This window comes from Andrena cerasifolii, chromosome 8 (genome assembly GCF_050908995.1).
Source record: "Andrena cerasifolii isolate SP2316 chromosome 8, iyAndCera1_principal, whole genome shotgun sequence".
Classification (NCBI taxonomy): Eukaryota; Metazoa; Arthropoda; class Insecta; order Hymenoptera; family Andrenidae; genus Andrena; species Andrena cerasifolii.
The window spans coordinates 6624169-6650200 of NC_135125.1; the positions used below are offsets into that span (position 1 = coordinate 6624169).

Below are 26032 nucleotides of genomic sequence, written 5' to 3' on the forward strand. Positions count from 1 at the left end.
ACTTAATCGCGCGGAGCAAATATACGGAATAATCGAAACGCGGGTATAAGAGACCTAGCCTGTCAGTCTCTGCGCTCCAACTTGCGATTAGCCACCACTGTTCAATGAAATTGGAAGATTCCTGACGATCTAGATGCCCTCTACTCCAGAGGCAGCCAATCCTCAGCGATCAGAGGTACTCTAATCGGTAGCAGCGACTGCTTATCAGCATCCCCAATAAGGTGTCTCCGCGGGCGCATTAATTAACCCGGCCAGCGTAACCATTCAACTATCCAACCCGCGGATATTACAAATTTCTGGCTCGTCTGCCACCTCTAGCCGCGTGCAAAGTCGCCGAGGGGGTTGGTCCCTCGATCGATAGAGGAAAACCACGGGCGAAGAGAGGCGAGAGCGCGCGGCCACCGGAGGCCTCCTTGAGACAAAGCGTGTTCACGCCGCCTCCTGGCCGAGGCTTGTCGCGATTTTCGGCCGGTGATTAGCGGCCAAGGAGCGGCCGTTAACGAGCCGATAAAATATCGCGGCCGCCGGGAACAATGACGTTTATCGCGGCGACGATTATCGGCGATAATTTATTGCGGGTCGATACGGTGCAACTGTGCGCCTCTGCCGTCGATATTTTATTTTCACCGCGGAGATTGCGATCGGCTTGCGGCGGGGGAGAGAAAAAGCCCGGGCGAACTGAAGGGGAGGGACTGGAAGACGTGCCAGTGAAAACGTGCGGCGGTAAGGGCGGAGAGGGAGCGGAAGGGCGAGAGGAGGAAGGGTGAACAAAAAAAAAAAATGGAGAGAAAAAGAGGGACGAGCTGTTTCGCCCGGTGAATTCCAATCGGCAGAGATGCTCGTCTCCCCTCGCGGAGGGATGGTAGGGAACGAGTGAAATGAACCGATGCACCGTGCCGGTAGAGGATGCGCCGATTGTTACGGTAATCCAGCTTCTGGAATACGCATTACGCGGCTAACAGTGTAACGCAATACTGTTACAACGCCCGCCCCAATTTGCAATTCATCGGCCGTCCACCGGGCTGCACAGAGCGATGCCAGCGCATAAGCATCCAGCGACGCCTTTCCAGTCTCCGCTGCACGCGCTACCTATCCGATTAGCTATCGTTCTTTTCCCTTCGATCCCTCCTCAGCCGCCCTTCTGTCTCACTGCGCCCCGTGTTTTTCCCCGTTCTCTCGAATCGTGGGAAACTGGTTGTCACGGCACTGAGTCAAGTGTGATCGGACTGCTGGTTCGATGCTACCGATCCGATAGGCCAGGCTCCTGGAGGTCGACCAGACTTTGAACGATCGCTGCAGGTGTCTCGGACCTGCCAAGTCGCGATGGTAATGAGAATGGCGCGTTGTGGGGGACAGTCGCGCCGCTGTTATGAGCTTAGTATGTATATTGGTCGCTTTACTGAGTGGGCATTGCTGAGAAGCAGGGAAGGGAATACTTGTCTCTCCTAATGAGAATCGCAACGGCGCGCGGCTGATACCGTTTTTTCCGCGACGTATCGGAATAGTGACACGGAGCGTTTATCATTGGTAGGCGATCGCGATAGGAACTCGGCCAATCGACGGGCGAGATCCACTCGGTGCTGCGCTAGGCTTAATCAGGCTGTACGGGCACTGCCAACTGTTGGATGGGACGTCGTCCCATAACGGTTACACCGAACCACCTTGGGGCCCCGCTTCGCCGACGGCCGGATTATTAACCATAAGCATTGTCCATTAGTCTGCCCCGTGTCCTAGCCCCATCGACCATGCATCACGCGCAGGTTGCATTATGGCCGTGCGAGGCGCATTGTCGGGATTGCGCTTTCAGGGACGAAAAAGGACGGGAGTGCGCGGCCTGGGGGTCCAATTGGAAATACCTGCTCGTCCACTAGATACCCAGGCTGCTGGAATTTATGGTGTCCACCATTGTGGCGCGGGGATCGCCTCTGCGGAACGGTGGTAGGCTTCGGTTTTGGCTTTGAGCATTCGGTAGGCGATGGAGAAGTTGCATTGGGGATAGGAGGAAGTTTGAGGGACATTGAGTCCTTTGTCTTGGGATGGTCGGGGTTTTATCGAGAAATTTCACTTTGGCTCTGAGTTGGCGATGAGATATCCCTGGCTTAACTTTGCAAGATCCCGAGGTGCCCAATACAGCGTAATTTAGCCTGCACATAATTTCCTAACAGAGACTAGCCTCAACCCACTTGACGCAGAATATAGGTAGAGGTAGGACGAGGTAGGACGAGGTAGGTCTAATACACTTTGTATAAAGCAGAGCCTGGGATTCCTACCACATTCTACTTCCTGTAGCCCTTTCATGGTAGTACGTAGGAAGACAGACCGGGTGTGGTTGTCTCATTTTCTTATTTTGATTTTTTTTACGGGTTATAGCTGCAGAGAAGTTCATTCATTTTATAAAAAAAATTGCTCCTGCGGATTTTGTCAATCAGATTAGGAGCTAGTTCACATTGTTTGCAGGAACTGTTTTGTGACAATTTACCTCGAGGATGGGTTGGTTGTCACAAATCTAGATAGCCAAGTTTATTAATAAAGAGCCAACTCAATTAAGAAAGTAATATCATTTTTTTTATTGTAATTGTAAATGCTGTAGTCTCGAACGCAAAATTAAACTTAGAAACATTATTAACAAACAGTTTAGAATTTTATCACTGATCCACAATTTCTCTGGATTTGCTTTCTGAATACAGATACAAGCGCACAACGCAAAAGTGTTCTTCATTTTCTTTTTCATCTGTATTAATTGTTGCTAGTTTTCTCTTTATTTTTTCTTTTATTGGATAAAATGACTCGTTTTGCTTTGTTCTTCTTTGCAAATGTTCTGTGACAACTTGACCCAGCCTGTTAAACAATCCCACCTCTCTATGTATTAAAATGTTTAAAAAATGCAAAAAAGTCATTACAGTAAGTTAGAAAAAACTCTAAACTACTAGAATAATGCAACAATACTGTAGTCAATACTAACAAGGAGCGTATCCCAGGTGTCCGCCTCCGATTGCTTTGGTTTTTGGATGTGTTTTGCAGGACGGAAAAGTAAGAAAACGTGTCTTTTTATTTTGGCGCGTTTACATGTTTAGGGGGTGAAACCACCCCTCAAATTCACAAGATTTTCAGATGTTCGTCTCCGATTGCTTTGGCGGGCGCTCCTTGAGGAGTGGTTTCACCCCCTAAATACGAAAACGGGCCGCTATAAAAAAAATACGTATATCTTAGTTTTCTGGGTCCTCTAAAACATATCCAAAATTCAAAGCAATCGGAGGCGGACGCCTAGGATACTCTCCTTATAAGAAATAACCTACATATACTTACTTCATAGCGAATACAGCGTAATTTACTTTAGGCGTATGAAAACAAACAATGACCCGTCGTGTCTTCGCGATATGTTTACGCGTCGCCATGTATTATTAGCACATTCCTATTGTTTATAGTTTCTTTGTCAAAGCGGGTATGACAACCTACTCGTGTGACAACCATCCTCGGTCTCCCGTACACGTGCCCAATAATCAGCAGCGACTAGTCAACAGATTCTAAGAGAACTGTGGACCCAGCCTAACACCCACAGCTGCCCCGTTACACGCTTTATCCCCGAAATGCGGCAACGTTACCGAAATTCGATCTCTCAATTGTTATATGCCCGGTCTCCATTACACGCTACATTAGTCGTTACAATTACATTCGCCAAAGGTGCATAGACCGCAGAGCGCGCGTGCACGAGGCGAGTAATTCGCGTCGGGGTGCCGCGGCTCCAGTGACGTCACTGGAACGTCCGCGGAAGGGGCGGGTCCCCTCGAATAGATGAGCGTCGCGACGCCGGGGGCGGCGACGTCGACGTCGACGACGAGTGTAACGAGCCGCCGCTCCCGTCGCCGACGTCGACGTCGAGGGACGGGGCTCCCGGGCCTGGATCCTCGCCGCGTCTGACGACGGAAGCGGGGATCCGCGTGGCCGCGGGCTCTGAACTCGGAATTCGATTTGCGTTTCGTCGATGAGCGCATTCACAGGCCCCCGCGTTGCCTGCGAAATTTTCCCACCCTATCCCCGCCCCACCTATTATCATCAGCCCCAGCGGAGGTTCGTCTCGCCCGCGACCACGATTCCATGAAAAGTCCGCAATTAAACGGGGCGGCGCGGCCGGCGAAAAATGGCCATGGCACTCTGCCGTTTAACGCAACGTAGACACGCGTCGATCATTAGGGATCGACAGCTCATTAGAGCGTGCTCTCGCGACGGAACGACGCGGATAAAGCGAAATTAAAGGTGGACCGGACCAAAGGCCTGTTAATTCAGCGATGGATGTAATTGATCGTAATTGCTGGATGTTTCACGGACAGGGGTGTGGTTCGATTGGAATAATTGCTGTCTCAACGACTCGTTTCGCGCGCGCTCTAGACGAGACGCGGGAATAGAAGGGGCAGAGTTCGGCGTGGCCGCTAACCACGAAATTTATCGGTCGCCGATGGGTGCCGATCGATTATTGACCAATCAAAGGGTTAACGTTGCTACTCAACGGCTCTATTCAATGTTTGTTACCGCGTCACAAGACAATTCCCTTCCGACCAGCACACCGAGAGCCTCGGATCCAGCCGCCCGATAATCGCAGGTGCATAATGCGCCTAATTGGTAATTAAAGGTCTCGCCAGTAGCGTGCGCGTGTGCATATAGCGTTACTAGCTTCCCTGGGAAGATCATGCAGCACCGACGCAACCTAATATCGATGATATTACGCGACCCTCCCGGTGTCTCGAACCCGCTTTCAGAGGCGAGTCGTCCGTCGATTGTTCTGGGACTCGGGCGAGCGGTAATTAAGTCGCCGATCCTCGGAGGCAGCTCATCAGCTACAAAATTCCTTAGTGGAAATCCTCCATAGACATGTAGACTCTTGGTGCCTTCACTGTTGCACTGTCCTCGATACATCGCGCGCTGTATGTCGTAATATGAATGAAACGCTTTAATGACTCAGGGCTGACGGAAGGCTGCTGGCTCGTCCACATATGCCACGTGATAATTCAAACAGAGTGCATAGATCCAGGGGTGACGGCGCGAATCAGGCTGCAATCGTGGTCAGCGTTGTTCTTCTCGTTCGTTGCCAATCGCCCGACGATTTCGAGAGCCGATCGAACCGAGGCGCGTGCACTGTCAGGGGGAACGATGTGACTGGCGTGGGTCCAAAAATCGGCGACACGCGAGCGGGGTAAGCAAGTCCTCTCGGTTTCGAGGTACAGGGGTGTCGCTGGCTCGTTTGCGACGGGCATAAATTTTCAGCCGCTGCCTGGCTGTTTGCACGGCCGCTGGTTAATTCCCGCACGCGGCCTATCGATCGTATCGAATATTGTTCCAGCTATTTATCGCGATGCACGTCGCCGCGCTCGTTAGACCGTTAGCGATCCTGAATCTCGATCTCCCTGGACGCTGTTCCTCGCGTGTCGTTCTGATTTATCGTTCCGATTCATCATAGCGGAAGGTGGGATTTCCAAATGGATCTGTCTTCGTTCATGGTTCACTTCTTACCATCGAAATCCCCGGCTGGCTAGAGAAACCATTGTAAATACACCTGCGCGCGTTCTTTCGGCTCAGCTACCCCTGCTCTAATCACGGATACCTACTGCGAGGGAAAACAGAGTCACACCTCGACACCTCCACTGAATTACAAGTGGCAGAGACGACTGGCTTCGCTCGGTTTGGCGAGAAAAGTGAGGCTTAATTAACACAGTTTAATGGGTTTGAAACGGAAGCTGCCCGCGCAACGGCGTCCCGCCTCCTCGCCAAAGGGTTTAATCTTTTATCAGCCTGGAAAAGTGACGTTTCCCCTGGAGAAGCTACCCTTCTCGCGACAGACCGCACAGGACGAACAAAACGCGCACTGTTGCACGTTCCCATTCAACATGCCCCTCCTTGCCGCTCTCGCCACTTTCTCCGTTTCTATTCCCCTAATTTCAGTCCGCGCACTTCGCTCGGCTGTTAATTCGCTATTTACACGCGCCACCGTTAATTTCGCCCGCCGGCAGCGTTTAATATCGTTTCGGGCGGTAATCCGCGGGGTTATTAAAAAAAAAAAAGAAGGAGAAGAAGGGAGGAAAAATTCAGGCATTAAAGAGCGCGCCGGGGATCGGGGTGGGGCGGCGGGTGGCCCTTCGAAATAAAAGCCGCGGGGAATAAGCGTTCATTTGCATGTACGTGAGCACGAATAAACACGGGAGGCCGTCGTGCGCATATTTCGCGAGACGAGGGGGTAGGCGGTGGATCAGGGAACCTGCTGTAACGATGGAAGGGTCGTCGAGGTGGTGGCTCACCCTTTTCTAGGCCAGCCAAAGTCGAAATCAATTTCTTTGGCGCCACCTGCCCGGATCGTTCTTCCTTTCCACTTGCGTTCCATGTGGGGTGGTAAAATTACGAGCGTCGATGTTACAAAGTTTCGCGAAGCTCCTAGTATCTCGTTTAAATGTTTCAAAATATTTCTGCATTCGAGTACCTAGGGCCCACCCTCCGTTTCTTGCCAGCCACCCCGTGCCATCCCGTACGCGATCCACGCGAGGTGGTAATAACGACGCGGGTCACGATGCGGCAGTCCGGTCTGGATGGTAATGCGTGTATAAATCAGAGCGATATCTGAGCGGGCCGGCTTGTTTCACGTGCTCCAACCGAGATGCATTGCACCCATGGCGGGTGGACCAAGGGGGCCGCGGGGTTGCGGCCGCTGCTGTTTATGGTCGCTGAAGTGAGGAAACCCGTGGCCCTGGTCAAGCTCCAGGTCCTCGCGACGACCACCGAGCAGCGTTCAACCTTAATTGAAACCTACGTTCAATTAGAGCCGTCTTTAACGACCGTACACCTGCGGTCCGCCGGCCTTGTACACACCCTGCGAACTTCGGTTTCGATGCTGCGCTTGGATTGACATTGATTAGGGGGATGCGATCATGGGTGGTGGAGGAAACTGATTCTTTACCATTGGAAAATCTTCTGCTTGCAACTTAGTACCTGCAATATATACACTGTGGTTAACCTTCCCGAACTCGCGTGATTTTTCATTGCATAATGACTCGCGTGTCGGTCGTGTTTTACGGGTTGAAGATATGATATTCATTCTGTATAGTTCCATAAAATGAATGTTTAATATCTATTCAGGGTTATAATACAATGAAAAAATGCACGAACTAATTTGGAAAATATATATTTCTTTCTTTAGTAGTCTTCCGAAACAGTCTCCAATAATTTCAACTTAAAACTACATTCCGCGGGTGTATTATAAAAAATCAACCGGGCCCATTAATGATTTCTGAAAAATGAGCGAATTTTGTATTCGCCGGTCTGTGAGGCCAACGCGCGAGTTCGGGAAGGTTAAAGATTCGTGGTGGAGCTTCTGATTGGAATTAATTTCTTCCGAGTAAAAGGACTTGGTAGAGAATCATCCCCTATATTTTTTGTACGGTTCCACGCAAGAAACGGAGGATCATCTTGAGACTTCGACTCTCTGTGATCTCGAGGCTTTCAAAGAATTAATCCAGAAATTGCAAAGGGGTCTTAAAGTATTTAGAGATTTTTCTTCATCGCCACGTTTGCCAATCGAAGCTGGTGTTTTGACGGTGCACACTCATCAGCTTCCAAGCGCAGCATCTCGATGGCCCTGGTGCGTCAACCAAAGTCGGGCGTGTGCCTGACCACGACCACTGTCAGGCCCTAATTGAAGCGTACATTCAATTAGACGCGCCTTAACGATCGCCGACACACCTGTAGAGCATGTGCGCCACGGCGCACGGCCGTTATCAATCACGATCGCAATCAGGGATCGTTTTTGCATTCCCAGAACGGGGCCGCACGAACCGTCGCGATTATCGTAAATCATACTCCTCTCTCGATTTTTCCTCCCTGCTCGGCGGCTTAATGGAAATTGCGAGTGCTAACCGTGCTCAGTTGATAGTCCGCATTATTCTGTTCCTCTCAACTTTTATATTCAATCTGCACTGCCCAGAACGTTATTCGTCAAGTTTTCGAGGCCTCGAAACGCCTGAAGCTCATTTTGTTCCTCCCACCAAGGAATTATACGTCGATTTCTGGCTAACAGCTTAATAAAGCATATCCTGCGCTTTCGTATTTTTTTCTCTCGAATAAATCCCTCTGATCCCAACGCCACTTCCAGTAATGATAATACCATCCGTGTCAACTCGTGATTCATTCCGGCAAAGTAAATCAATCTACTTTGAGAAGTAACAGTAATCGCTGGCACATGCACCGTGAACCAACAAATTTCGCGTTCGATTTTGCCCACGGCGATCAGCGGTGATCGCGTGTGTCCAGTTGGGGGGATCGGATGTGTCGCTGTTATTAGTGTCTGCTTCCACTGGATTTGCATAAACGCACGTTGCATGGGGGAACAGGTTTTACACTAATTCGCGCTAAGGATACGTTATCGGAATCGATACGATTGACGGTCGCTACGTGTAACTAAGTGGCGGTTTCGAGGCGTTTCCGCGCAAGAGTTCCTCATGCCGTGGCAGAGTTTATGCCAAACAAACCGGCCTGGTCGAATTAATTCTCCATCGACCATCGCTAGCACGCCTCTGGGCGAGACAGGGGAATCTGGGATGAGGGAAGCAACCGAGAAATGGATTTCCAATGATTTTCGTCCTTCATTCAGATGGTTTAGAATTCTCCTTTTGCTCTTTGAGTCACCTGCACCTCTGGCAGAGTTCATTCGGAAGCTACACCCTCCTCTACCTCCCAAGAGATCGTAATTAGTACCTACATTCTTACTGAACTTGAAACTATATAGAGCTAGTAACCTCTTTGGAATTTCAACGAGAAGAAGACTTTTACATCGCAATATTACACTAAATAGTCCCTCCTACGAGTCAATTCCCCTCGTTATCGATCTGCCATCAAACTCGTCACGACGAAAGCTCGAGTACGCGACAGAAGAAACTGCAACGGCGCAAAATCAATCCCGCCAGCACCAAGAGGCCACTGTTCCTCGGAGGCAGGATGGAGCAAAAAGGCCACGAATCCGCGATAACGTGACCGAGGAGCCTGAAAGAGGCTTCCACCAGCTGGAAATCTGTCTGCCCCATTCTGTTCCGTTTTTACCCGCGGACTCTAATGCCGCCCCGTAAAAACCGGGTCCGCGAGGCTGCTCCGGAGGGGCAGGTAAGAGAGCGCGTGCATCGGGACAAAAGTAGGAACGAGCGAGCGCAGGGAACAGGAAGAAGAGCAGCACGCCTCGCGCAATGAACGCCGGGAGAGAGACGGAGGCGCGCTTTCTTCGAGAAGACGCTCGTCGCGGTCGTACTTCCGGCTGTTGACCTGGTTCTCGTGGTTTCAGGATCGGCCAGTTCTTTCAGGGCCCCTTATCTCTCGTCTTATTATTATTTGCATCCTGTCGTGGCTCGCGAAACGCGACCATTCTCGTTCGTTGTTCCACAGACTCGTTTCCTTAGTGACGCTGCCTCCTACGGAAGTGGCCAATCTCTTGGGGCCGTGGTAATCGACTGTTGCTCGATTTCTGGTCGTTCCTTACGTATCACGGAGACGATTCTCAGATATTAAGGACGGTAGGGTTTAGATTGCACTTTAGTGCGCGAGGCTGAATTATATTATACTGTTCGAGTGCCCCTTAGGAAGAGGTTGATCAGGTATTTAGATTGAATCGCGTGTCCGCCGATTATTCCACCCTTTATCGCCTCCGCCATCAAGATCCATCGGCGCAGATCGTCGAGGACTCGAAATCCTCGACGTATGGGGTCGAAAAGTTCAGCCCGCAACAGAATATAGTATTCAAAGCGTCGGCTTATCTCTGAGCCCCGGCTGACCCGAAATATTTTATTAAAATGACTGAATAAATTCCCACGAGGGGCGATTTGGTCGAATCTCGAATAGATTCTTACCCCCTCTCAATAAAAGCCCCAATGAAAGAGCCTGGCATCCATGGGCGTCTGTTGGGCGGATTCTTTATTCAGCTGTTCTGAATCGAAGTTCGTCATTGCCAAATCTCTTTGCTTGTTTTTCCTGAAAACGATTATTCGACAAAGTGGGTGGAAATGATTCATTCCGCGAGGCACGAGTTTCCATTGAACGGTTCGTGTATAATTTCTATTCAGGGCGAGAGCGCGAGCCGTTAACGTCGGGAGGATTCAAGCCGCGTTGTGCCCCCGCGGAGGGAAAAAGAGGAAGCAGGGTGAAGCGTATGCGCCGCGATTCTCGAGCCTTATGTCGGCCTCCGCAGAGGCAGGGCTGGTTTTTCGTCGTTGGGTGCCTCTCGAAATTACCCCCTCGAATCCGGCGGGCACAAAAGCCTCGCATGGGCCAGGCTGCACCGTCGAATATCCGATCTCTCGCCGTCGAGCAACTCTTTGTATACACAGGCCACCGCTTCTGTCTGCGCGTGCACACGCTCGCGTTTACACAGACTCACGTATTTACATGCGAGAATAAAGGAGAGAAGCTGGCTGGCTCTCTCTCTTAGGAGCTGAATTATGGCGACTGGGATAGGGGGGTAGCCTCGATTCAGAGGCGTGCAACCCCGTCGGGAGGGCAACTGTGCTTTCGGCTGTACTCTATGAAAGATCTGATCGAGGCTGTTACATCCAAGGCGCTTTAATTCCAGATCTTTGAAAAAGAAACTACTGGCCACACTGTGTTGGTCAACTTGTAAACGCTCAGCGTTCTTCGGTTGCTCTAGGACGAGCCCCTGTTTCGCTCAAGCTTCTTCAAAGAGACCCAAGTTCCCCCAAGCATCCCCGCTTCCAATTAATCTCCAAAACACCCCGGCAAAAACCAACGAACGTCCCCCTGAACCGCGAGAGAACAAAGCGTTGGATTCGCGAGGCTGGTTCGCGATTCGGCTTCATCAGAAAGTATCCGCCAGCCAGCCGATATAATTCCGTGGTAGCGCGGTGTGGGTGACTGGCGCGAGACAGACGACTCGATTTCCACGTTGAAATCTCTGCTCTCCCCTGCATACGTGACAGGGAGGATGGCGCGTGGAGGAGCTCGAGCTCGCGGCGGGCAGATCGCTCTGGAGAATCGCGCCAGCCTCGCAGCCAGCGTTGGGGCGCGGTGCATTATGGAAGGGACCTGCAACATTCATCCCGCGCCCGCTCAAGAGGAATTCCCTCGTTTCGGGGGAGGTTGAAACGGGCGGTCCTTGGCGCAGGGCTGCAGGCTACGCGGATCCAGTTTGTTTTTAGCGGCGCACCGCGCAAATTATTCAGGGACCGGCGTGCACTGTGACTCGGGTCACTTGAAAAATTACGGAGCTTCTCGGTGAAAGGGCTAATCTGGGTAATCAAGAGTCTGGCCCGATTAATCGTTGCCTCGGGAGCGATACTTTCGGTAGATTAGGGGTAGACTGATCGATTCCGAACAGTTGTTTCCTCTTGGCAGGGGAAATCTGTTTTGTGCTTGGAAATGATCGAGTGGTCGTGCGTCTGATAGTAGAGATTGCTTTGGAAACTTGATTTTCATTATGTATCGCGTCTTGGATTGGTTTAAGGCACCCTGTACACGAGACTTGTACCAGTTTTTATTTGAACACCCAGGGAATCGAAGGAATCCTCGAAATATCTCACAAGTAAACATTCAGTTATAGAGAATGGATTTTCCCGATTTAGAATATATTTTTTTAAAGTACTCATAGTAACTAAGAAATCCTGAAAATTATATCTGCAATGGACCTATTTTACTCATGCTATTGGGGCGTACGCGAAAAACGGCAAAACGCCTCAATAACATGAGAAAAATAGGTGCATGCAGATATAATTTTCAGGATTTCTTAGTTATTGTAAGTACTTTTAAAAAATATATTCCAAATCGGGAAACTCCATTCACTATACCTAAGTGAATGTTTACTTGTCAGACTACCCTCCAACGGAAACTTCCATCGCGTTACCCGACATTTGCTCAGAGAATTAAAGGATCGACATCATCGTCAGTTTCCATTCTTCCTCCATTCATCCGGCGGATTCAATTCTCATTGATGAACCGCCTGACTCACAGGAGACACTATTTTCCACCCGGAGAAGATCCGATCGCTTCTCACCGGGGTGTAATTACTCCTACTTCGTAAAACGATTTCTGATACGTCGATGAAGCGTCACCGAGGATCAAAGCCGGAGACTGTACAGCCTCGCTGGTCTCGGCGAGCGTGGAAACGGAAAAAAGGGACGAAAAGAGGGACGCCGGTGGGCTATGTTTTCCCTTTCGTATATTCCCCTCTCCCTCGCCCCCTTTCCACGACAGGGACTCGGACGAACGACTAATAGGAGGCCCTCTTAATAAGCGAGAGCACTTGCTCGCGACTCGATGTAATTTCTAATGAAGCCCGCCGGTAGAAATGGGCAGAAAGGCCCGACAAACGGGAGAGGGGAGGGCGAAAAGGGTGCGAATGCCGGTAAATAATAATCCCGGTGCTCTCTAATTGGCACTCGAGTCCGCTCGAATCGGCACACCTGCGCCCCCGATCGCTACCTCGCCCCTGGCCCTTACGATCGAGTCTCATTAGGCTCCCTTGCATAGTTTGACGAAAAATCTCGAGGGCCGGACTTCTTTTCCGTGCTTCCCATCGATAACTGTTTTCCTTGCAATTATGCTGGGCAGAAAATCAGAGATTTCTGATATCTCGAGGCTCCCAGGTCTGTTGATTGGGGTGGGGGGATGAGGTTGGCAGACGATTTGGAGGATTCGAAGTGTTGGAACTCGTCGAGAATCCTAAGGAAATAGTCCTTCACTCTAGTATCCTAGCTATTGCTAGGTTTAGAGCTTTCGGTTTCTGGTGTAATTAGAATTTTATGAAGTTACCTCCCAGTCTCCCTGCTGGCCGTGATTAAAAACACTAACGAATTGTCCATTTACGCTCGACCCGGTCCAGTCTCGCTTCTAAGGAGCTCGGTAAACTCCCCTCGCAAGCTGAATGGCGCAGCGGCACCTGTTCCTTGGTTGTTCCCCATTGAAACACAGCATTGAAGTTATCAAAGGACGTGGCTGGCCAGCGAATTCGCGTCTGATAAGCGGCGAAGAGTCGCGCTTCGTTTCACTGGCGACAGGTTTAAGAGGACTTTGCTGCTCGGTCGTAACACCGTCTCCCAGCGTTTTAGAACGCGCCAACAATGAGCCGGGTGCCGCAACCATACACCAGTTCTCTTATTGCTCGAGAACAATTGCTTCTTACGCGGGGATAATAAGTCGCTTGTTCTTCGGCGAAGAGAAGCTCGCTGTTTGAAACGACGGAGAGCGAATGCAAGGACGGAAGAGGAGCACGCGATGAAATCCTTCTGATCAAGATATCCTCCCGCCGTTTCGAGGCAAGCCTGCCTCGAAATTTGACCAACTCGAGTGCCAGAAGAAACTTGTCATCGCAGTCCCCCATGGCGCTGCAATTCATTCGTTAGGGGGCACTTCTCGAGGAGGAGGAGCCTGTCCCTCTGATTTCGTCACGGTGTTAATGAACCGTGGCAGAAGGCCCCGAATGTCGACGCAACTGTGCCTGCCCGCGAAACGCACGTTACAGCTGACTCGAGCGGGCCATGGAGTTGGGAAATCTGAACATTCACAACGTAACGTTTTACCGAGGGGATGTCAAGGGTCCAGGTCTTGGGGCTCTTGTTTTATTGCCAGAGAAAGTGCTGTTAAGGCTGGTGACTGACGAAAGCCAGGTCCTCCTCCCTTCCCGACACTTACCAGGACCCTGTAGGCTTGACAATCGACTTTTGGGAATCCCTAGAGCAACGTGTTTAGGGGACACTTCAGAGGAACCTTCAAACTGTTTGGAATCTTATTTCGATTGTTTGGGTACCCCATGCCAAATTTATTCTTGAGGAAACTCAGTCGTATCTTCGTCTTTATTCCTGGTTCGAGTTCCTCGCTTCAAGGATGACGCTTCATCTTCCATATTTGGCTGCTGGGGTGAAGGTTGAAAGGTGGTACTGTTGTCGCGAAGTCTAGTACACTGTAGAGTACACTGCATCGGCAACAGTTCCAAAGTTGCAGCGTCTGATGGACGTTCTCTCGACCAGCGAGCGCAGAAATGCCCAACCTTGGCACGTTTACGCAAGCTGACGTTATAGCACGCCGGCAAATCCGTTAATTGTCAATCGCGCTACCAGCCAGGAGCCTTCGGCGTCGAATTAGCGCGCCTTTCCACTCGTTATCCTCTCGGGATCTCGAGCGACCCGCTTGGTCGTACGCGTTCCTCCCCGATAAGCCTGCACCTTTGCAAATTTATCCAATCTATCCAGCGGACGTCCCCTTTCGCTGCCTTTTCCCGCGCTCCGGCCGCCATTATCGCGCGGCCATGCTGCACGCTATTGCGGAACAGGTGGGCCCCAGTGTCTCCGTTTGGTTTAATTAACTTTGGAATGTTAACGGCTAACTTTGATGGTCCGCGAATGACGCGTGAAAACGGTTACTTCTCGACGTGGCGGGACCAGAGTTTAGATTAAATTTAGGGGTCATCGCGTGGAGGGGATGATTTAGGCGAGCGCAGATGGAATTCTGTTCCGCGGTATGGACAAAGTGAAACGTGGCTTCGGAAACTATGTTCCCCAGGTATTCTTCGCTGTTCGAGGCGAGTTTCTTTATTCGCAAGAGCAGCGAGGTACCGTTTCCCTGTTAACGATCCCCGTGCACGTTTAATGCTTCATATGCAACGCGATGCTGCGGCGAATGGGAAGCAGGGTCGACTGAATTTCGAATCCAGCCTGAACTCTGTTCACCGTGGTCTTTGTGGATTCACTGCAGCCCGCTGGTTCGCGACGTATCAGGCCAGTCGACAACGTTCGAGGCCAGAAACGGAAACTGGAATTGCCCCGTCACGTCGCGAGACCACCTGAAACGGGGCCACCGTGGACCTAGCTCGCTCGTTTCTTCCTCCTCGCGATCATAACTTGATCCCGCGAGGCGAGATCGTCTGCCCACGATTTTCCACCGTGGCCGCGGCGCAGGCGAGGTCGCGGCTATCCGTTCCAAGCACTTACCTCGAAGGTTCCCTCGACGAAAACGCGGAGGTCGCCAGGATCGCCGGCAAAAAACCGTTCGGATTACACGGGATCCAGGGAAAAATGGAATCAGGCGGGCTCGAATTTCCAGCAGACCCCGAGGATATCGGGGATAGTCGGGCGGAGGTGCCGGCACCGGAGGCGCAGGTTACACGTGGGACGTCTGTCTGGCGTTTTACCTGAACGTTACCACGAAACTGGTCCCGGTAAGAGGAGAAAAAGGGGGGCGGAGGAGGAGGAGGCGAGGAGCACCTGGCATCCGTGCACAGGTAGCAACCTGGCCTTTTGTCGTCCTCGAGGCCCTCCCACGTTCGACCAGCCACGGAAACTTCTTCCTTTCGAAACGATCGCGTACCCGGGGCCCCTTTGTGCCGTCCAACGAGGATGAACAGCTGGTGAAAACAGAACCGACGAGGGCCAGCTGGTGCGCGCCATGCCTCCGATTCGGGGCCCCAGATGATGGCATCCGTTGCACACGTTCATTGTCGATCGAGTGCCTCGCTTTTCCAAAGGAAATCGCTCGTGTAGCCTGTGGATCGCTTGTGACCATGTATCATTGCGATGGGCAAAATTGGAAATAGTATCGAGAAACATTTCGAGGCTGGGATAAGCCCTTTCTGCAATGATATATCACTGGGCTGGCTGTTACGGGGAAAATTATCTTTTCTTACGCAATGAGGTAGCCGATCGGATTAACCACTTTGGCTCCTGGATCGAAGCTTTTAGACAGTCGGTTATCTCGTCTTTCTGTATATCTTTGGCGGAATGTTTTTTGTTTTGGTTTAAGTATCTCTGGTCTGTACACGGTTATAATAAGTACACTGTTGTGTACTTTTTTTTATTTGTTTTTACTAGGCTTGTCCCGTGAAATAAATAGTAATAATAATAAGAATTGGGCACGGGTCTGAGGTGTGTTATTACGCAACGGGTGTGAAACGCTTCTCGATAGGCTTCCTGGCAGCACCGACTTGGAAGTTCCTCCAGTTCGACGCATCGAAGTCGTTACTTTCACAGATCAGATTCAAAGGAACTGCTAACATTTCGCGAAGATATTTGGTCCGTTCTAACGACCCACCTTTCTTTATGCTCGCAGTAGTCATTGCTAGTTACCGAACCGGCGATTCTCATCTCCGAATTCCTTTCGCAATCGATCGGCCGTCCGGGTACAGTCCACCGATATTTCTACCCCGTAATTGGCGCGAAATCTGTCGATATCTCAGCCACGTAATCAAATCCCGAGGAATCCGTCTGGATATTAAACCGCGAGCGCGGCTCGATCCCACGTGGCCCCGGCTCTCCTCCATCAATCTTGTCGCGCGCAATTAAAAAGCTCTCGGCGCCCTTACGAGTCGCTCGGCCTGCCGCGCCGCTGCAGAGATAATGAAATCACGTGGACACGCTCGAAACGGAAAGCGAAAGCGCGATTTATCGAAGCTGCTTCGCCTGGGAGAATAGGGCGAGCGACTGTTCCACGATTAAACGCGCCTCTCTCTCTCTCTCTCTTTCGTTATTTTCTCTCGTTAAGCGGGACTTGGGCTGGACGGCTGCGAGCTTTCCATGGAATTTGTACGAATAAATAAAAACCGTATCGCCGGGGCGATGGAGGCGGTCGAGGCAGGTCCAACGAGGAATCGAACAGCGTACAGGATTGTTTCGAGGAAAAGGGAAATGGTTTAGTGGATTTCGAACAGGCTGTTAACGCGTGGACGAGGGAACACGATTTCCACGGGATTACTCGCACGCGGGCTTTTGTGCGGAGCCTTTGAAAAGAAGTGAAATTTTTCTGTTTATTCCGCGATCGTTGGTGGCTCAGCTGTAGTTGGATAATCGGTGAAGCTGCTGGGTTCAGAGAAGTATTTACGATGGTAGATAGAACCGAGTGAAAATGGACGTAGAAATGGTGGGTGCGACGATGATTAAGGGCGCGCAGGATTAATCTGACTCGTTAACGCGGCAGAGTCTTTGTCGCGCGGTGAAGAGTACAGAGCTTTCAGGATCTTGGCCAGCCCTCCGCAGCTTGTGCGTCGGTTAGGGCGCATAAACGTATATTCAAACCCTCGGCGGTCCACCCCTTTCTATGGTCCACGACGTGCTGTACATTACAGTATGGAAATGAACCCTGTCGCGCGCGCCACAGCAACCCCCTGGAAAATGGCGATACCCGACCCTCCTTTTGCGCTACGTCGCGACGCTTTCCGCCCCCCTCGACCATCGCCAGACTTGCTCTGGAAATTAGTTATCGACGCAACCTCCTGGGCATTAACATTTTTTGTGCAAAAATTTTATGCGGAATGTCTGCGTTTCTGGGGTCGATGGATCCGAGCGGAGTTGAGTGAAGTTCGATCAGGTGTATTTAAATTTAGTTTAGGTTTGGTTTAGGTGTGACTTAGGCGTAGGTTAGGGGTGATAACTTGACGCTGAAGCTAGGTTATGCTAGACCACGTAGATCCCCACTAAATTTGGTCCACGATAGATCCAATCTTCCCTTAATCCCAGTTTATGTTAAGACTGTGCTGCAGCAGGTTCAAGTTATTACTGTAGCTTGCACTTAAATGGCCGTTTTCGTCGCGACCCAGCCTCCTTGAGTGGAGAAATTATTGGCTGGATAAAGTTTGCAGACAACTTTCCCAGATATATGTATATTCGATTCCGCGTCGCTTCTACACGGATTTCCAAACGAAGGCTAGCCCCTTATCGGTGTGTCTCAGGACAACGCATCGAAAGGTCGTTTATCTTCTCTGGCTGGCCGTGTTCCGAGTGTTATCAGTGATACGGCTGAGCCTCTGGCCACGCGTGTCCTCGCGCCGATGAGTCAGACAACTTCTACCCTTGGGGAGCTGCTTTTGCTCGACCTGTTTAACATTTTTACGCACAACTGGCGCGAGCTTCGGCGTCCTGCTGCGAACCAGGTTTCGTAAGCGGTCCTGTTATCGGGGGACATACACTTTTGTATAGGTTGCTCTAGGAATGGCTCATTGTAGATATAGGTTACTTTAGGCGTAAGTTCTCCTAAGCATATAATAATTTAGGCAAGGATTCTTCTGTCCATAAGATATCCTAGGCATAGGTCCTTCTAAGCATAAGATTCCCTAAGCATATGTTTTCCTAGGCACTGGTTTTCCTTAGCACGGGTTTTCCTAGGCACTGGTTTTGCTAAGCATGGGTTTTCCTCAGCACAGGTTTTCCTAGGCACGAGTTTTCCTATGCATGGGTTTCCTAAGTATAGGTTCTCGTAAGCATGGGATTCCCTAGGCATAGGTCCTCCTAAACATAGGATACCTTAGGCATAAGTTCTTCGAGACATAGAATACCTTAGGCCTAGGTTCCCCAAAGCATAGGTTCTCCTAAGCATGGGATACCCTAGGCATAGCTCCTTCCAAACATACGATACTCCAGACATGGAAAAGACCCTAGGCATGGGACACCCCATGCACGAGATATCCTAGGCATGGGCTATCTTAAACATAGCATTCTCTATGACCAGATTATTCTAGGAATAGATTATTCCACACTTCCCACTTGCTATACATAGATTCTTCTATACCCAGAATTGACTATGCATACGTGATTGCAGACATACGAGTTTCTAATCATAGATCCATCAGATATAGAACATGCCAAGTATAGGTCACTCTAGACGTAATGTATTCTGCCCTTACATGCGAATGCTATATTTACCTCTCTGCGAACGCACTTAATTCTCGAAATTCATCCATATCTTCGCCCATTCACGGGTTCGTAGCAGGGACATCTCTAATACAGACTGGCCTCTGATAAACTGCAACCGTCGCTGTAACTCTTCCACCGCTTTTCCCCGTTGGACGCGCGAATATGAAAGTTTTCCACGGGGCCACAGAATCGTCTGTGCAATATTTCTCGCTTTATTGCACCAACCCGCACGCACCGGAACTGCCGATAAGACGGCTCGATGGAAATCGCGGTTCGAGCTGGGGAGCGTTTCTCGTGCAAACGTACTCTTTGAAACACGAACTCTACGCCCCGCCAACCATCATCCTGTCGCGCAATACTTCGCTCAAACTCCAAACCTAAATCACCCAGAACTTCCTAGTCAAAATCGATTCAATGTACCATCCAAAAAAAAAGGAGCAAATACCGTAGGTGAAGGCTAGACGAAAGGACTTGCAAAAAGCTCGCCCTCGAGCGCAAGTTTGCAATTAAAACTCTTTGAACGCTCTCATTACATCGTTCCGCGGACTTCCTCGTTTGCCCTCCCTAGTCGTTCCTCCCAGCTCGCCTCCGATATCGCCAATATCGCCGCGATCTCCCGGATCGTGTAATCGTGTCTGGCGTTGGCGAGAAAAAAAGGGAAAACGACACTGTATCTAATTACAAGGTTAAGTCCTTACACGCTCGCGTTCTTACGCAACTCTGCGGCAAAAATCGCGGTGGTGACTTGTCTGTGAGCCCAGATTATCTCCGAGGAACCTTGTAACAATCGTCGACTGCGCCACGTGTACATACTTCACCGAGCACGTGTCTCGATAAAATCCAGAATCTGCTACACAAACAAGTAGCCTTCAATTACTATCCTCTAAATTCGATGCTTACCCCTCTGCACCGAGTTCAGACTTGCGTTCCTCTTTCAGTGGCATCAACGGGAACAGAACCACGGGCGAAACACTCCATTTTTTACGCAGAGCTTACCCACAGGCCGAAACTTGTTTGGTTTAACGCCCGGCGCCTCTGCGACCTCCCTATTTCGCTTCCACCGGCCGCGGAGCCCCAAAGGTATTGAATTTCACGCGAGATGAGCGAAACCCACCGCAGAGAGGCGAAGGGAGACATATAGCAGGGTCGTAGAATCAGCCAGGCGTTAAAGTAATCACGTCCGAGCCTCGGGGAAAAAAGAACGCTACGTGGACGTAAGAAGCGGAGCCCGTGGGGTCGCGAGGAGCGTCTCACCCCTCTTCCTATCCCCATTGACGCGATCGAAGCTCTCGCACAACTCGGCCAGCGTGGACTGCGCCCAGGCTTTCCGCTTTAACTCAGGCATCCCTTTAACCACTGACTTCGCAGTACTTCTGTTCCCACCTATGTTTCCCATCAGACATTCCGAAACGCTGGGCAGTGGTTTGCGAAAAAGGGATTCTAGCAAGGACAGGAATGCCTGCGTACATGTCCTGCGCGACATCCTGGATCCATACTCGCGAAACTGAGATTCAGAATTCCGATGCTCGGGTGCTCTGACTCCTGCGTAACGACAAACGTTTCTGAAACCCTGTCGCGTCCAGGCAGCTCGACGGGGGATGTTCTAGGAGGAAAAGGGTCCTGGCCAAGTTTGCGCGCAGCTTTCTTATCGCCCCGTCGATCCAGGCTGAGACGCGCGCCCGTGGAAACCCCGTGAATTCCACGGGCGGGCAGCTTTTCGCGCGTTCTGAATATCCGTCGCTTCTTTACGGAGCGGGTCCGTATGAAAGCTCGGTCGGGAGAGGATTTTTATGAAGGAGCCGGGTCGATAAAAAGGAAGAATGGAGGGGGGAGGAGTGTTCGCGGAGCCTGGGAGGAATATCGATGCCGCGGGAAACTTGCCTCTGTTTGTTAGTTTAAAATTCCGCGGAAAGATGCGGGGGCGATGTATCCCGGTCGTAGTTGATTCGCGGATGCTGTTTGAACGCGTGTCGGCCACGATTAACACGATCGACGTGCCGGCAATCGATCCTGGCTGTATCGGGAGTCGACGCTGCGGTTAAGGGACACGCGCCTGGTCCCTGGAATTTCGAATTTCGGGGTTTGTTCGCGGCAACTAGGGCGGAAATCCCGATAGCGGGTCGATCTCTCTCGAGTAATGCATTTCCAATTCCCCATCGAGCACTGTCTTTTGCGCGGGGCGCTCTCGGAGCGCCTTGGGTCGATCGCTTCTCTTGTTTTCTCGAGGCTAGCTAGCTAGCTTTTGGGTGTGGGAGCTCGAGGATCCCCAGTTTTTGGGAGGCGGGAGCTGAGTTTCTCTCGAGCGTTCTCAGTTTTTGGGGCGTGGGAGCTGGAGTTCTCCTCGGGCCATTATTAACAACGAACGGTGCAGAGGCGATCCTTCTTCGTCGAGGTCTCGCGAGCTCCGTTTTTCACCGCGAACAGTATCAGTCTCTTTCGCGGTGGCGAACAACCATAAATATTCATCCAACCGGCGGTGGATGAACTTCTGTCGGGGACGCTGCTCTCTGGTAGTCTCTTCGCGTGCATATCAATCGATATCTACATCTGTGTCGACGGTTCTTCCGAATTCCCTTCGGCCCCCTCGCCCTTCAAGAACGGAAATGGGTTATCAGTTCCGCGAACGGCACTGGCTACTCACTTTTCATCGTGCCTCATCCCTTTCCCCCGCTGTCGGTAGTTAGTCTCGAAATAGCGACGACTGGGTCTCTTCATTAGCCCGCTGCCGCGTTTCTTGTGAAATAATTAACTTGAAGCTGCATCGTGTAGAGTCTAGACCGAAGCTAAGTGAAACTGCTAAAATAAGTAAAACGCTGGCAAATCGCTGGTAGTATTGATCGGAATAAGTGCATTGAAAATCAGAATCACTTTGCATAACTCTAGCGGACATAGCGCCAACGGTCATCGTATTAGAATTGACTTCGAGTCCGTTTCATGTACCTCGACGCGGTGTGCTCGAAAGTCTTGTGGTAATTCCAAGGTAGGCGCACAGTACCGTGCATTTTAATTAGTCAAATCGTGGGAGCGTTGAATCCGAAAACGAAACGAATGCGATAACGGAACGAATCGCGGGAGATAGATGACAGTGGCCCTCGGGAATGCTTCTTCAATTAATTTGCCGAACGTTAGCTTGGCGCTGGGACAAAGTCGCGGGCACAGAGCCGCCGTAGGAATTTAATACCGCATAATTTTTCAGCGAGGAAAAATTTGGTCGCATTGCGGCCACGAAGGAATGTAACTTTAATAGCTGAGCGCGCGTCGCGTGCACCGCGACCACGACGTTGCAATAATAAAGGTTAATGGACAGCGAAATATTTCAGCTTCGTTGCATAACGATTGTCGGGGAAGCGTTTCCTGCGCGAGCAACCAATGGTCGCTATATCAGCTGGACATCTAACCGCTTGTTCAAATTTACTTTTCCAAGTAGAATCGTTTGGAAATAAGTGGATGGAGGAGTATATATATTGCGAGGGTGGTGATTTTTCTAAAGTAGCTCGGTAGTGAGAAATAAAATCTCGTAGACACGAGTGTCGAAGGAGTTTCGTGGTTAAAGGGGAAGTAGGATTGAGGGAGAGCTTTGCTAGGATTCATCGAGACCCGGTGTTCCGCTGTTCCCAAGATTTATGCAAATTTCGCCCCGCAGAGCTTTCTCCCACGAACTTCCGATGGCACGGTTGATACCGTCGCCCGCGTCTTTCAAAATCTCGAGGCTTAGCAGCGCCTTTGCGGCCCCGTGTGCACGCTCTCCTCGCCGTTAAAGTGTATCGAGACCCGTTATGTAACAGGAACAATGGGAAATCAGCGGGAGGAAAGGAACAATACCGTTCGATCGAGAAAAGGAGCGTTCACGTTCGACGACGATCGCGCTCCAAGTTCGACAGTGATTAATTGTGCGAAAGCAAGTCTCTCCAGGCGCCTTTCCTCGGTGCCCGTCTTCTATAAATCATTCCCGGGGATTATTATGCAATCCCTCGAACCGTTGTTTACGATCTTTCACCGAGAAACCGTTTAGCAGAGACAATGCAGTATCCACTCGGTACATACTCTGTTACTTCTTTAAATTTCCACTTGATTCCGCATTCCTGAAAGCGATTTCCGTTAACAGCGGGCAATGATACGCTTTCCACTCGTCAGCCCGAGTAGAAAGTGAAAGGACAATGGATCGATTTGTCTTTGGGGCCCCTCTTCTATCCGCCCATCGATTTTCCCCCTTTTCCACTACGCGCAACATTTTTTCCCCAAACGCACGATCGCTGCACTTTGGTTAAACCGTTGCAGGGCGCAGCCGTTTAATTAATGCCAGCGTCCATCAACGTAATAGTTGCTCGGGAAACGCGTTCGATTATCGAGCAACCGACTAATTGCTCGACCAGCGGGTCAGGGGCTTTAGTTTCCATCGTGTTTTAGCGCCAGCCAATAAAACCATTAACAATCTGTCGTTCTCTTTGTTTCAGGTAAGCATCATGGATCTTCTAGCATTCCGTGGGTACAGCCTCCTAGACTCGAGGTAAAGCGGCGTACATACAATGCACGCGGTACTACGTTGCTCTCGGCTAACGAAATAAACGCAGTGGTAGGTGCTTGGCTCACTCGTGAACAGTGCTCACTAAAATGCATCACTGCGTTAGACTCGGCTATCTGTTAATTCTCTGTGCAGAAGACCACTTGTTTAGTCATCGATTTAGTTGTATTAGACCGAGTGACTCATCGTGGACGGTAATTGTTGCAACGTAGTACTGTGTTTCACGGTGTATCGTTAATCGTAAGCAATGTTAGTCGTCTCACAGCTTATCGTTGATCCTTAGACCACGATATCGCGTACAGTAGTGGTCAAAAGGAAGTTTAAACAGATTCACGACGCAGAGATAATTTAAACTTGTGAGTAAATTATCTGGACGTCTTTTAGCGAAATTCTTTTTCGCTCGGAATGTACGGGAGGCGCGCAATCTTCCGAGTCACGCGTTACGCAAATTCGTTTCCACTTTGGTCGCAATTTTTCACGAAATTTCTTGGTCACTCTCCACGCGCCTGCCCTCGCTTTTTTTTCAACCCTCAAATCGATTTCCACTTCTGGTATTTCCTTTTTTATCCCCCCCGGGGGCTGAAGAGCGCCCCTGTATCTATACACCGATCGATCACCCGATACAAGCTCTCCAACCGATAGAATCGGTCGGCTGTTACATTTTTATCGCGCTCGAAGATCTCCCGCCGTGGCAATCTCCACCGAGCACCGTCGAGGAATCGATTTCCCCGCCGACACCTTGAGCCGTTTTCCCGTTCGCCCCTCGATCGCGGAAACCCCTGATCCGTGGAAAAACCGCCGCGCGATTGCCCACGATTTCATTAATTCCGATATCCTCGGCGGACACGCGCAGCCGCGCACGCGATTTCAAAAGCCATCAACAATTCCCCGTCGCGAGCTGCGAGGCCCAATCAATGAGCGCGAATCAGTGGGATTCAGCTCGCGCAGTCGCTTCTTTAATTTCCCTGAGAGGGTGTAAACACGGTTTCCTCGAGTTCCCCTGGAATCTAATCTCCCATTCGCTGGAAAAGCAGAGATTCTCGTTACTCCGCGCAGATTGCAACGCGAACAGTCCAACTTCGTGCTCCAAGCTCTCGTACGCATCTGTTTCTTTGTCAGGGCAGCCTTATCGGGCTAATCGGGATCACTGATAACGAGGCGACCGAGCCAGCCGTAAATCATAGCCACGTTTCGATAGGATGCAGAAACGTCTGCAACTTTCACTTATAATCGGGCCGAGCGCGATCCGCGCGCAGACGTTCGTCGTCGCTTCATTATCGTGGCTCGCGGCCGTGCCAAAATTTATATCAGCCCGCGATGACGAACCTGTTGAGCGCAATATTGATAACAATTACGGCCGCTGGTAATTTCTGTTGCGCGGACTCGGTATTGCGACTGTCACGGTGACGAGCGTTCCGCTTGAGCGATGTGAATCGACCACGATGCTCCCAGATTTCCCATATTTGTTCGCCCACTATGACGTTCCTCCTGCTCATCGGGCTTGACACTTTTTCCAGCTGGTTTCTCATCGCCAGCTTCGAGCTTTGTCCTATCCCCGATCACCTAATAGAAGCTCTCAATTTCACGATCAAATTTTTTTAAGGGAAACACTCCTTTGTCCTATAATTATATATAAGAAACTGGAGTAGATAGGGGTTGAACATCGTCGCAACGCTCCCGCAACACCCATCGAGAACCCCTGCTCTCGTTCCCCCGCTTCGATGCTTCCTTTTTCTATTCTCCAAGTCTCGAAACGGAGGAGAAGTGCAATCGCGTAATCTGCTAATTCTCTACAGCGAAATTTCCTCGGTCTCGGCGGGAAAAGAATCGGGATATCGAGGGGTGGCGCGATCGAACCCGGAGGGTTCTTTCAGGCGCGCATGTTCGTCTGTGCCTAAACGGGGTGTCCTTGTAGTCATGGTAACCTTTATGGGGAGGAAGAGGGTGCGATGACTGGGGCCGCGAGAGGAGGGAGAGAGGTCCTGTTATGGATGGACCATCCCGATTGTCGTCATCATCATTTGTCATCGGTCGGGAACGGCGAAATTCGGTTGGGAGCGAAGTTGCCCTGTCTGGGATTCTGCACGCGACATTTTTCATTACCCTCCACCTCTGGCTCTCCTCGCCGGGGTCTCGTTTTAGATTTTAGACGGCGCTGCGTTCGTGGAAAGAGTGACTTGCTGCTTCGCTCGAAATTGAAGGAAATTGGGTACCAAGTGGAATTGTTTGATAATTTAAAAAGAATTAGAGTTCCTCCTCGGAGGTAGATAGCAATTGTGCTACCTGCTTGGAAATTTGTCAGCCTCGTCGGACTTTGCTCGCGTGATTAGCGTGTCAGAGGAGAGCAGAATTCTCCTCTTTCGTTTCACGCCTCGACAATGGAAAGGCGCGTGGAAACAGCGCCGAGCCAAACAGCACCGTGACATTTTCCACGTGCCCGGTCTTCCGCGTCACCCACCCCTTCCTTTGTTTCTACCCCGAGCTTTTATCGCGATCGAGAACGTGCCCCCATTCGCCAGGGAAAACATCGCGCTTTCGGCTCCTTCCGTGCTCGGCGGCGTTGATGAATCGCAACAGGTGCAAAAATCCGAGGAAGCGCCCCTTGGTGTCCAACTAGTCCTCGGGAATCGGTGGATGATTTCATTGGATTTCTGAGAAGAGGGCCATTTAATCGCGCGATTAATAGCCTCGCGTCTTTCCCAGTTGCACTCGCGAAACGAATCTTAAATGACTCTAGGCGAGCAGACTGTGTGGTCGGACACGAGTAATCTGAAATTCCCTGGACTCGATCGGAATCGATAAATCGTGTTTCGAGTCTGTCGTGGACGTGTCGCAGCGTATCCGTCACTGGAACGCCAAGCCC

At 50.7% G+C, this 26032-nt stretch overlaps 1 protein-coding gene across 7 annotated transcripts in view; it reads left to right on the plus strand.

Annotated features, from left to right (window-relative positions):
* Nmo (serine/threonine-protein kinase nemo) overlaps window positions 1-26032 on the plus strand; it is a 137040-nt gene that overhangs the window by 22524 nt on the left and 88484 nt on the right. The window lies entirely within an intron of this gene.